Here is a 12374-nt window from a genome sequence, read left to right as displayed (position 1 = left end):
AACTCCTCTGCAGTGAAAGCAGGGGCCCTCTCCCCAGACACATGAGCCATTGTCGCTTCCAGACACAGGTCACAGCAGCACTTCCAGCGTAGGTCCTCTCCTGTTGAAGGTCAGGTAGCAAAGTGAGTGAAGAGATAAAAAATGGCGGTCCTGTCTGCAGCGGTGCGTACCGTCACCGGCAGCGTACATCGCCATTGGCTCCTGGAACCCATAGGGCCCAATGATAACCAATGCAAAGTTGTGCGGCAGTCATCGACCGCCTACCGCAACAGCGCACAACGCCAGCGGAATTACCTCATTTCCACTTGTCCCTCCTCACAGGTCAGGCAGCCGCCATTTCAGGGGGGCACAGGCAATGGCATCTAACTGCGTCACAGCAGACATTGGCACATCAACTGACTCTTGGATTCACATACTGGTTCTGTAAATGAAGAGATGCATCATTATAGCATATGATGTGTGAATGTGACCCTCTGCTCACCGTTTTCCTCCCTAGGCTTCAACCGCTGAGGATGAATATGAGATGGAGACATCCTCCAGTGTACAGACCCCTGGTGGACCTTGCGACAATGAAGGACAGACATATTATCCTAACCTACAGACTTGATCGGACCACAATCCAAGAACTGTGTGCCCAATTGGAGAAAGACCTGATGTCAGCTATCCGCCAGCCCACAGGTATCCCCCCTCTAGTGCAGGTCCTGTCAGTGCTCCATTTCTTGGCAAGTGGTTCCTTCCAAACAACAGTGGCCATGGCATCAGGGATGTCTCAGCCAATGTTCTCCAATGTGATGGCCAGAGTGTTGTCTGCCCTGCTGAAACACATGTGCAGCTACATCGTATTCCCCCAGGTGGAGGATTTGGACACAGTAAAAGCTGACTTTTATGCCCCGGAACATATCCCCAGCATCATTTGTTCCATTGATGGCACACATGTAGCATTCATTCACCCCCCCCCCCCCCCCGGAGAAATGAACAGGTGTTCAGGAATAGAAAAAGCTATCACTCTATGAATGTGCAGATGGTGTGTTTGACTGACCAGTACATCTCCCATGTGAATGCCAAGTATCCTGGCTCTGTGCATGACGCCTTCATCTTGAGGAATAGCAGCATCCCATATGTGATGGCTCAACTCCAGAGGCACTGGGTGTGGCTAATAGGTGAGCCCAAGGTCCCCACCCAGTATATGTTGGTGTCTGGGTATGGGGTTGTCCCTAAGGGTAAGTGTGTGTCTAACCGTTGTCCCTCAATATTTGCAGTTGACTCTGGTTACCCCAACCTCTCATGGCTACTGACCCCAGTGAAGAATCCCAGGATAATGGCAGAGGAACGTTACAATGAGGCAAATGGGCAAACAAGTAGGATTATTGAGAGAACCTTTGGCCTCCTGAAGGCCAGGCTCCGGTGCCTCCATCTGACTGGTGGATCCCTGTACTACTCACCCAAGAAGGTGTGCCAGATCATCGTTGCATGTTGCACAACCTGGCCTTGAGACGGCAGGTGCCTTTCCTGCAGGATGATGAGCCTGGAGATGGTCTTTTAGCAGCGGTGGATCCTGTGGACAGTGAGGAAGAGGAGGCAGAGGAAGAAGATGTGGACAACCGAAGTAATATCATACAGCAGTACTTCCAGTGACACACAGGTAAGACACTGTAACTTCACTTTTCTTTTCAGTTTTCTGTTGGACATTGTACATGACAGCATGATTTCCCTATGTCTATTGTCACTTACTGTACAATTTGGCATCTCTATTTTCAGATCTCTGTGCCCCACTCTGGCTCCTGGTATGTCTACTGCTGCCCACTACAGGTCATACCAATGTATAATTTACTGTACATAAGATTTGCAATGTTTTCAGAATGTTGTACTAATACATATTTCAATCAATTGACAGACTCCATAATTGTATTTGTTCCAAGGGTGTTTATTTAAGTGCTAATAAGTAGAGGGGGATGTGCAATGGGCTGAGGTGATGGTGGAGGAATGTCCATTTAGAGTCCAGTCTCTTGGTATCACAGGTGCATTGTCCAATGGGGCATAGGAAGGGGAGCAATTGCAGTTCAAGGTGGACAGGGTGACAGAGTGGGACAGAAGGGTGACAATCAGGAGAACCTTATTTCCTGGCAGGGTCTTGGCAATGTTCTCTGGCTTCTGCCTGGATCGAAGAGTTCAGGTGTAGGTCCAGAAGTGTCTGAGTTGGTTGTGTCAGGGACCCAGTTTATATATCTAAAAATGCCTTTGAAGTGGGGGAGACTTGAAAGAGCGGTTTGGAAGTGCACAAGTTCCCCTTTCAGCCCAATCATGTCTGCCAGGGTCCTAGTGGGGGATTTATCAGTCCATTGTGTGAAGGCAGGCCACTGGCCTTTGAAATTTAAGTGTTGGGCCCTCCACCCCTCCAGCCCAGGAAGACCCATTCAACATGCAGATGAATACAGATGTGACTGAGTGTCCTGTGTGTGGTTGAGACAGGCTGTAAGGCACAGATTGTTTTAAGTTTTAAGTGCAGAAAAATGCTAATTTTCTAAAAGTGGCATTTCTAAAATAGTAATATAAAATCCAACCTCACCAATAAGCAGGATTTTCTATTACCATTCTGGCCATACTAAATATGACCTGGTTACCCCTTTCAAATCAGAATCTACCACTCAAAAAGTAAAAGAGGGAAGTCCTAATGCTGGTCTATGAAAGGAACAGCCCTCACAGTAAGGTAGTTTTTCACTACCAGGACATATAAAACGCATATGTACATGTATTGCCTTTTACCTACATAGCACCCTGCCCTATGGGTTACATAGGACCTGCCTTAGGGTGATTTATATGTAGAAAAAGGGGAGATTAAGGCTTGACGAGTACTTTTAATCACCAAGTTGAAGTGGCAGAGAAACTGCACACACAGGCCTTGCAGTGACAGGCCTGAGACATGGTTAAGGGGCTACATATGTGGGTGGCACAATAAGTGCTGCAGGCTCACTAGTAGCATTTGATTTAAAGGCCCTGGGCACATGTAGTGCACTTTACTGTGGACTCATAAATAAATCAAACATGCCAATTGGGAATGAACCAACGTTACCATGGTTAAGGGAGAGAGCATATGTACTTTCACAGTGGATAGCAGTGGTAAGGTGCGCAGAGTCCTAAAACCAGCAAAAACAGTGTCAGAAAAGTGGAGGGAGGCAGGCAGAAAGTTGGTTAATGACCACCCTAAGGCTGTCAGGTCAAAAATGTGTTTTCATTATTTACATTTTATCTATTCTAACATGGCCAACACAATTTGTCCTTTTTTGTCGGCCTGTTGAGTTAGCTCACATTTTATATCTAGCCCGCATTAGCCTTACTACAGTCAAGTGGTCTTAGTTTTTTATACTTTGAGATCCTGCTGAACAGTTTTTTTCATTTGCGTTTGATATGTGACGTTAGAACATCAATGAGTTCAGGTAAAAAGAACAAATAGGCCCTCATTACAAACTTGGCGGTAAATGCCGCCTACCGCCGTGCTAACAGCTGCCAACACACCGTGACCGGGGCGGTATACTGCTACGGGTATTATGACCCACACAGAGAAATACACCACTATACAGACACTCACCAAAGGTCAGTGATAAACTGGCAGTACCAAAACCCACACCGTTACGCCAACAGGAATATGCCCACAGTATCAGGACCCACGAATCACCGTGGCGGTCTTTCAACCCACGGTAAACCATTGGCGGTACACACCGCCACGCTCAAAATACACACACACTAACAAAACTACACCACATTGGACAATTCAAACTACACACACCTGACACACATACACACACCACACTCACACCACTATAAAACACGCACCCACATTGCCCACAACCCATTCAACAAAAATAAAAGAATGCCAACAGAGAGAGACAAGCCAGGAGCACCCACTCAATCTGAGCCACAGAACATCATCACCCATACACCATCCACGCATCTCACAGCACACACCACAACACATCACCCCACACATCAGCCCACACATACTCACACATACCACTCATACCACATCCATGGCACCCCAAAGACACCCCAGGTTTTCAGAAGAGGAGCTAAGGGTCATGGTGGAGGAAATCATCCAGGTAGAGCCACAGCTATTCGGATCACAGGTGCAGCAGACGTCTATTGCAAGGAAGATGGAGCTATGGGGGAGAGCCGTGGGCAGGGTCAACGCCATGGAACAGCACCCCAGAACAAGGGATGACATCAGGAAGAAGTGGAATGACCTACGGGGAAAGTGCGTTCCGTGGTAGCAAGACACCAGATAGCATTACAGCAGACTGGCGGTGGACCCCCACCTCCTCCCCCACAACTAACAACATGGTAGGAGCAAGTCTTGGCGATCATGCATCCTGAGGGCCTCGCAGGAGTAGGTGGAGGAATGGACTCTGGTAAGTCAAATCTTATCTTTTACATCCCCCACCCTACCTGCATGCCAGCACAAACCCCCACCCTCACCCTCACCCCATCACTCTAACTCCTCACAAATGTCCCAACATCACAAACCACAGATCCTAACCCGAAGCCCTGCAGGAGTCCTGGACTCTGGTAAGTCAAATCTTTACTACTATATCCCCCACCCTACCTTCATGCCATCACAAACTCCTATCCCTACCCTCACCCCCATCACTTCACCACCTCATATATACCCCACTATCACAACCCACCCATCCCAATACCAAGCCCTGCATGCCACACCAATGCATGGACCCCCATCACAGACCTTCATGGACACCCATCACCACAGCATGCCCATTAGAGAGAATCACCTATCCCACAAAATCACCACGCACACAAGGCAAAGCTGACAGGGCAATCACAACCATACAGGGAAACACATTCATGCACAAGATGGCACACGCAGGTACAATAACACTGCATTTTCATCCCCACAGGACCCCCACTCAACGTCACTGGAGAGGAGGTGCCACCAACATCTAGTCCCCCCACAGAGACCCCAGGCAACCCCACAAACCCAAGAAAATAAGGGATCTGGGGTACAAGGTTCAGGGGACAGAGGCACAGGACAACAGGGAAGCTGGGAGGACTGCTGTGCGACAGGGGGAGGACAGGCCCAGGGAACCCACTCTCCATGAGGCACTTGCAGGGATCCTGGGAGCATACCAACATTCCCAAGAGACCTTGGGCCAGATACTGGCCAAGTTGCAGGAAACCCAGCGGCTGCAGAAGAGACAGTACATGGGGATCAGGGAGGACCTCAAACACATCCACACCATCCTGGCTGCCCAAAGGACTCATCTGGACTACTTTGCTGAGAAGGACTGCTGCCCTGCTGTTGCCCTGCCACCCTGCTGGCCTTCTGACTTCGCTTTAATGAATCTGCCTTTCCCAAGAGTGCTCTCCAAGGGCTTGGATTGAGCTTGCCTCCTGTTTCTGAAGTCTCAGGACCAACAAAGACTTCATCACTTCAAGAAACTACTTGTGTGTCGAAAATCAACGCACCGCCTGCAGAAATTGACACAAAGCCTGCATTGCAACCGAGAAATCACTGCACAACTGACAGGAACGACGCTGCCTCGACTTCCTGACTGAAAATTCGATGCAGCTTTGTGACGGAAAATTCAACACATCGCCTACCAGATCGAGGCAGTGGCTATGCCTTCTTCCAGCACGTCAAGGATTTTCAGTGCATCAACCCTGGGTGTCAAAATAGCCACAAATCACAGTGAGGAACGAAGACTATGTGCCAAAAAATGAAGCAAACCCCTTGTAGCATAGAAAGAAACAACACATCAGAAAATTGGAAGCAACACCTTATTTTTCCACGCATCCCTTCCTCTGAGGTCTCTGTGCGTCGTTATTTTTGTTGCATACCATGTACTGTGTATACCCAAGAGACAACTTTTTATTTGTAAGGATTGAAACTCTTTTAAACCTTTTAAAAGTGAGATTTCAACTTGTGCTTCTTGGATCTTTGTTGTTTGGACCTTATTTTATTCAGTTAAATATTATCTATTTTTCTAAACCTGTGTGGTGCATTTTTTGTGGTGTTTTCACTGGGTTATTGTATGATTTATTACACAAATACTTTACAGATTCCCTTCTAAGTTAAACCTGACTGCTCAGTGCCAAGCTACCAGAAGGTGGGCACAAGCTAATTTGGATTGTGTGTGACTTACCCTGACTAGGATTGTGGTCCCTACTTAGACACAGTTGTATACCTCTGCCAACTAGAGACCTCACTTCTAACAGATGCATACATAACACAGGCGATAACTCATATAAAGAGAGATAATCGGTTACAGAAGCTCAGGCTGCATATATTGAGACTCTGATGAAAACCAATATCTACCATGAGAACTGATACAAAATCTTTAGAGGTCCTAACATTATATACACACTGTTAGAAATCCAACTTCACCAGTCAGCAGGATTTTATATCACCATTCTGACCATACTAAATAGGACCTTCCTACTCCTTTTGGATCAGCACCTACCACTCAAACAATATATGAGGACAGCCCCAACGTTAGCCTAGGAAGAGAGCAGGCCTCACAGCAGTGTAAAAACGAATTTGGGAGTTTTACACTACCAGGACATGTAAACTACATAGGCACATGTCCTGCCTTTTGCCTACACAGCACCCTGCCCTATGGGTTACCTAGGGCATACCTTAGGGGTGTCTTATATGTAAAAAAAAGGGGAGTTTTAGGCTTGGCAAGTACTTTTAAATGCCAAGTCGAATCAGCAGTGAAACTGCATCCACAGGCCTTGCAATGGCAGGCCTGAGACAAGGTTAAGGGGCTACTTAAGTGGGTGGCACAACCAGTGCTGCAGGCCCACTAGTAGCATTTAATCTACAGGCCCTGGGCACATATAGTGCACAGTAGTAGGGACTTAAAAGTAAATTAAATAGTCCGATTGGGTATGATCCCATGTTACCATGTTTAAGGGGAGAGAGCATATGCAATTTAGCACTAGTTTGGTAAAGTGCGCAGAGTCTAAAAACCAGCAAAAACAGTGTCCAAAAAGTGAAGGGAGGCAGGCAAGAAGTTAGGGGTGACCACTCTAAGGCTGTCAAGTCTAACACCCACATTAATGGACAAAGCAAAACCCGGCTAAATGGAAAACAAACAAGGCTACCTACCCGCAATGGGATAGCACACAACCTAAGCCACCTAACCACGATACAAAAGCAAACAACGTGGCCATATTGGGATAACAAAATAGTTTCGATGAAAAACAAAAGGTACTAAATGCAGAAAATAACTTAGAAGAGATTACATTAAATTGATTTTGTATTAAAGCAGATCTCAAACGATGATGAATCCTCTCTGGAAACCAGGAAACACCAACAGGGCCCGAATGTGGCAATAGGATAATCCAAAAATAACAATACAAAAAAGGAGCAAGTGAAACCCTCTACCCAATGAAATAAAGACCTACTTTGCTCTTACTGAACATATGAGTACAACCTAAATGGCATTCTACAAACAGCCAGATGGTGAAAAAGAATGAACACACACGGACACTACATATGACATACTGCATGCTCAAGACAAGAACAAGGACCTAAATAGGAATATCAGACTACAACAAAGTAATCATTAATCTGTTTATGAAGAGCTGTACGTAACAAAACCTAGTGGTTTAATCGATAAGTAGAATATTCTAATATTTACAGCAGATAAAACAATGACTACAAGGAGAACCTGTATACCAATTAAATTGCATTTTCCCAAGGAATCTCCTCATTAAGTCCCTGATTGAATGTGTTTGTCGCGTAGGATCTCATTATCCTAGTGAGACTACTGGATTGGGCGGCAGAATCACCTGTACTGCGGGGGACTGAGTCTAATCCCGCACCATGTGACGCATGTCGGCCTATCAGGGTTTTTTCCAGCTAACTTGCAGTGTCTCATCTCCACCTAAGAGCCGGGTTGATTAGGGCAACAGTGAGCATGACATCTATTACTCCTCAGGGGAATCCTGGTTACTCAGATCTTGTAGACAATCAGAGGCAGAGTATAATTCAATAAGATTGTATTGAAGTAACTGCATTTTAGACAGTAAGGCATGTATTGCAATAAGTAGGATGATGAAACACAATAAGATTAAGGTGGTGACAACAAGAGTAAACCACAAGAACAACCCTACCATACTGTCACTATGGTTTATAAGTATAGTTCCTACCTAAGCTAAATTAAAGCACGGCATGTAAAGCTCTAATTCTGCCTTTCAGGTTCCGTCCTGGGAAGACATTATCCCTCATACCTGAGCAGGCGGCCTGTAGTCTAGGTAGACACAGTTCCCATAGGGGCCAGCAAACAGGTAGCCTACACATGCATCTGCAGTGAAGCAATCAGCATACAGTTGTGGTCATCTGGCTGGAATCTCCCTCTAACATATATGGGGTGAAGTAGCGTTTTTTAAAGAAAACAGCTGATCTTCCAAGAAAAGATCCTCACGTAAGAGTGTTATTTTTCTGTGAACTTTGGATACAAAGTGTAACACTTTTGCCAGCAACCTATCTTACTGTAGTCTTGAGAAAAGCACAGAGTGAGAGAAATGCCTTGTTCAAGAACGCAGTGCCCACCTAGGCAAAGAACAACTAGATAGAGAAAATGAAACAAGACCACAAATGTGGCTAATGTTAAAATAATAAAATGAGGCCGAATAAAATATATCTGACCTAACCACAGCAGCAGGCCTAGTTTGCTAAAAAGACATCTGTAAAATTATAGCTAAAACGACTACACAGCATGTTTATGTAGAAGATCCAAAAAACGTCTCTTTCTCCTTCCAGCATTTATGTATTGTCCAGCTTGTGAAACATTTTTTTCAAGTATAGTAAATCTTATCTCATGGTCTGCACGGTCTGCAGACAACCAATGAGATGCTAATGGGGCATTGGATTTGTTTGTCCCAATGGCAGATCTATGCTTGTAATGTCTTATCCTAAATTCTCTTGATGTTTCACCTACATATCCTAGGTTACAAGGACATAAAATCAATCAATTGCCACACTTATAATTACCCCGAATGGAGGTTTGAGAAAGTGAGGGATTTCAGAATAAGGAAGGCCCTTGCTCGGTGGTATAGCTAAGTTAACTAAATGTTTCTCAAATTTTTGTTTCTCCTGAAACCAAACAAAGGTTTATTTAAAGGATCTGACTCCATGTTGGTATTAAGAATATGCCATTGAGAGTTAATGATGTGCCTGATTTTATCATTTAAGTTGGAGTGACGGGTGACATACACTAATGTATCTTCTTCAGTTTTTTTGACTGTTTTGAAACATCATGGTGCGATCATAATATTTGGCCCTTTTCAATGAATCCTTAACCAGTCTCTCGGGGTAAGCCTTATGTATGAGTTTAGTAGCCAAAGAATCTGCATGATGTAAGAAATCTTTTAAATTAGTACAATTGCGACTGAGGTGTAGAAATTGACTGTAGGGAATTCCTTGTCTTTGGCACCTTGGATGGTAACTATCAAAGTGTAACAGAGCATTCCTTGCTGTGGGCTTGGTGTACATAGATACTTCTAGATGTCCAGTTTGATATTTTATCCAAATGTCCATGAATTTAACTTGCTGCCAATCACTTTTACTGGTAAATTTTAAATTGGGATCACATAGATTAATCCATAAAATGAACTCCTCCAGCTGCTCTTTCTCTCCTTTCCACATAAACAAACACATCATCAATGTATCATGACCATTATAATACATTCTCAAAGAATGATGACATTTCCAAATTGTCCAACATAGAGATTTGCCACACTGGGAGCCCAGGCCGCTCCCATGCTGACTCCCTTGATGTGCTGGTAAATATCCATCAAACTAAAAAAATATATTATTGAAGACTATTTCCAATCATGTGATGACAAACTCCTGTTGGAGATTTGGTCTAGGGTCACCCAGAAGCTCACTAATGGTTTACAGAGCTAGTCTCTGTAGAATGTTCGTGTACAGAGCTTCTAAATCCATGGTCACTAAGATTTCCTGTTTGGGATTAAAGTGAATCCCTCCATTTTTTAAATGAAATTTCCTGTATCCTTTACAAATGAAAGTAACTGGATAACCAAGGGCTTGAGAAATCTCTCAACATAATTCAAAACTGGTCCTATAGCAGAACCAATAGTAGAAACTATTGGACGTAGTGGTGGGTCACTTGCATTTTTGTGGGCTTTAGGAATTCTATATATGACAGGTAGCCTAGTGTGGGATTGAGTAAGAAAATCAAATTCTTTCTGACATAAACATCCCTTCTCTAACGCCAACTTGCTATTGTCAGAAATAAGCTTTTTAACTCACTCTTCTGGGTTCCCAGGCATTTTCTGCGAAAATTCAGAACATTTTGACATAGAAGCCATTTTGTCTTTTTAATTAGAAATATCAAATAATACTATACCTCCTCCTTTGTCGCAAGGTTTGATATTGTTATTGTTATCTTGTCTCAATTGACAAAGGGCAACATTTTCCTTCCTGCTCAAATTAAAATATTTAGGAATATATCTAAACATCCTCTTTATTTTCTGAGACACTGCTCTTTCAGAAATGGTGACTTCTGGTCCTAACCTATCTAAACTAGAGATGAAGGATGAAGCAAGTTTCAATCCTGAATTATTTTGTTCTGAAGTAGTAGGATATAGAAAAATGTATTTCTTAAGACATACTTGTCTGAAAAATGCAAAAAGATATCTAAACAACTCCAAACTATTAAATCAGGTACTTGGGACAAAATAAAAATCTCTAGATAACTATGTCTCTGTGGAAGCATCAATTTGTTACGATGTGTTTCTATTTATATTGTGCCAATCTCTGCGTGTTAAGGGAAGTGGGGCGTTGATGTTCAAAATGTTATTTGTGTTTAGTCTTTAAAATAGGTTAGGATAAGTTAATTTAGTGTAAGGTAGTGTTAAGGTTAGTTGGTGTAGGTGTTGCACCTGGCCCTTTTTGCAGGGTTATTCCCAAACATTTGGCCTTTTTCCTCCTATTTTTTCCTTACCTGTTTTAATTGGCTTTTAGACTCTGGGCACTTTACCCCTGCTAACCAGTGCTAAAATGCATATGCTCACTGTCTGAAAATGTATTGATGATTGGTTTATCCATGGTTGGCATATTTGAATTACTAGTAAGTCCCTAGGAAAGTGCACTATCTTTGCCCAGGGCCTGTAAATCAAATGCTACTAGTGGGCCTGCAGCACTGAATGTGCCACCTACATTAATAGCCCTGTAAACATGGCTCAGACCTGCCACTGAAGTGTCTGAGTGCAGTTTTTAACTGCCAGTTTGACCTGGCAAGTTCACCCACTTGCCAGGCCCAAACTTTCCCTTGTACTACATGTAAATCACCCCTAAGGTAGGCCCAAGGCAGCCCCATCGGCAAGGTGCAGTGTATGTAAAAGGTAGGACATGTACTGATACGTTTTACATGTCCTGATAGTGAGATGCTGCTAAATTTGTTTTTCACTATTGCAAGGCCTATCTTTCTCATAGGGTAACATGGGGATTGCCTTGAAATATCTTTTAAGTGTAATTTCCCCCTGGGAGCAGATAGAGATGTTGAGTTTGGGGTATCTGAACTCACAATTTAAAAATACATCTTTTGGTGAAGTTGGTAGCCTGTTTACAGAATACACGTCTGGCTCAGGATGACAATTGGGCTGTTTGTGATTTCACACAAAGAGAGCTGAGGTGTGCATTGCATATCCAGATGGCAAATCACCAGGCTGATGGGTCCCACTGAGATAGAGTGGTGGAAGGAGATGACACTTGAACTTGAATATGGTTATGCCTGCCTGTCCTTACAGATGCTATCTGTAACCCCCTGGAGTGTGTCTGGGGCCAAGGCAGGGAAGGGCAGGGTCTTGTGCACTACAAAGACTTCTCTTTGAAGTTTGCCTACTTCAAGACAGAAATGGGTATAAGTACTGGACCTCTGACACCACATAGTTAGAACACTTCTGACTGAGGACATCCTGCCAGGAAGTAGAGCTAGATGCCGTGGAAGGAACTGCCACTCTGCCTTTTGCTTTGTTGTGCTAGCCTGCTGCTTCCTGCTCTGTCCTGGAAGTAAGAGGTCTGGACTTAGCTGTCTGCATCCTGATTTCCAAGGTTCTCCAGGGGCTTGAACTGAGCGTGCTCCTTTTTCGAAGTCTCAGGAACACAAATACTTCATCTACCAGTGCCTAGGTTCTTCTGCTGAGAGCTGAGTTCTGACTTGCCAAGTAGAGCCAACTCTAGTCCTTGAACCCTTGAAAGTGTAAGATAGTGACCTGAAGAAGAAAATCCACGCACAAATTTGTTACAGCAGAAAAATCGATGCAGTGCCTGTCCAGCAGCTGCAGAAGCGACGCAGCATCTGCTTCATTGCGGCTCCATCAACACAGCGTGT

Source organism: Pleurodeles waltl, chromosome 5 (assembly GCF_031143425.1).
Source record: "Pleurodeles waltl isolate 20211129_DDA chromosome 5, aPleWal1.hap1.20221129, whole genome shotgun sequence".
Taxonomy (NCBI): domain Eukaryota; kingdom Metazoa; phylum Chordata; class Amphibia; order Caudata; family Salamandridae; genus Pleurodeles; species Pleurodeles waltl.
The sequence above is the reverse complement of the archived record's forward strand: the minus strand, read 5'-3'. Positions refer to the sequence as shown.